The sequence below is a fragment of the Octopus bimaculoides genome, chromosome 20, assembly GCF_001194135.2.
Source record: "Octopus bimaculoides isolate UCB-OBI-ISO-001 chromosome 20, ASM119413v2, whole genome shotgun sequence".
Taxonomy (NCBI): domain Eukaryota; kingdom Metazoa; phylum Mollusca; class Cephalopoda; order Octopoda; family Octopodidae; genus Octopus; species Octopus bimaculoides.
The window spans coordinates 12,898,554-12,900,350 of record NC_069000.1 but is presented as its reverse complement, the minus strand read 5'-3'; positions in this window follow the sequence as shown (position 1 = coordinate 12,900,350).

Sequence of the window (1,797 nt, the reverse complement as noted above, 5' to 3'; positions counted from 1 at the left end):
TGTTATTGGTTCTGTATTATTTCAATATTATTGTGTGATGTGATGTGATGTTACCGTTGTGTCTCTTATCATGCATCTGTATGTAATATAGATGTGTGTGTGTTATATCATTGATATCAGCATGGCCGCAGCTCTAAGCTGAAACTTTAAAAAAAAAAAAAAAAAAAAAAAAATGCGTGTGTGTGTGTGCGCGCGCGTGTGATGTTATCATTTCGTGTGCGTGTGGTATTAGTGTGTGTGTGTGTGTGTGTGTGTGTGAGTGTTATGCTATTACTATATATGTATGTATATATGTATGCATGTGACGTTATCAATGTGTATTAGTGTAATATTATCGATCTGCATAACGTTATCATTCTCTCTATATTATTATTATTATCATTATGGTGAGGAACTCCCCGCTTTTTGGAGGGGAATTTCTATTGTTCAATTGTTTTATTAAAAATTTTTGTTACTTAGTGTATACACGTTAGTGTTCAACACCCCATACGCCCCTTGTATTGTCCCTATATGTTTTGCGTTCGATCCTTACAACCAATAAAAAAAATAATAAAAAATTATTATTATCATTATGGTGAGTATGTGATGTATCAATATATGTACGTGTACGCCTTTTTATAATGTCTCTATGTAGTTTCTGCTTATGAGTGTACGTGATATTATAAAGCTATCTTTATTTACTATCAACGCGTGTGTTCAAGCTTGTTATTATTATCGTGTATAACGTTTGATATTACCTGTCCACGTACGCAAATATTGGTGCTTTTGACTTTAACTCTTATCAATTTCTTTTATAATTACTATTAATTCTTATTATAATTACTGTTATTTCTGCTTCTCTTAGTTACGTGTCGGTTTTCCTCTGTGTGTGTGTGTGTGTGTGAGCTTGTATTCGACTGTCTCTATAATATTTAATGTATATGAAGGTATTTTCCCAGCATGGGTTTTCAACGATTGAACATATCATATTTTATAGCATGTATTTGCATGAATGGGAAAATGTTTTTCTTGTTAAATGAACGAGCCTAAGTGAATCTTGATCAGGTAGAACGATAATCAAAGGACATTTTGACTATTAACATGGGTGCAGCTGTATGGTTAAGAAATTAAGGCGCGTGGTTTATTGCTTAGGGTATTCGACTCACGAGCATAGGTTCGAAAGTTCGATACCTGGTGGCGCGTTGTGTTTTCCAGCAAGACATTTTATATCAAGTTACTCCATTCTACTTCACTCAGGTGGCAAGAATAAGCTGTAGCTGTAAAGTGTCCCCAGCTTTGTTACATTCTCTGTCACGCTGAATCTCCCTGAGAACTACGTTAAAGTTATACGTGTCTGTGGAGTACTCAGCCACTTGCAAGTTAATTTCACGAGATGGCTGTTCTGTTGATCGGATCAACTGGAACACTCGTCGTCGTCGTAACCGACGAAGTGCCAGAATGACGGCTAAGAAGCACGCTTGGGAACCCCGTCGTTTCGAGTTCACTTCCACTGCGCGGCACCTGGGACAAGTGTCTTTTACTATAACCCAAGACCGTCCTATTTCTTGGAACTATATTCAGTAGACGAAGACTGTGCGGAACCCTACAGTATATATGTGTACAACACACACACACACACACGCAAACACACACACACACACACACGCACATATATATAGTGTGTGTGTACTTGACAACTGTTGTTGGTTTGTTTATGTCCCTGTAATAAACGGTTCATCAAAAAGAAAACGTGTACTTGACAACCGTTGTTGGTTTGTTTATGTTCCTGTAATAAACTGTTCGGCAAAAAAAAAAAAA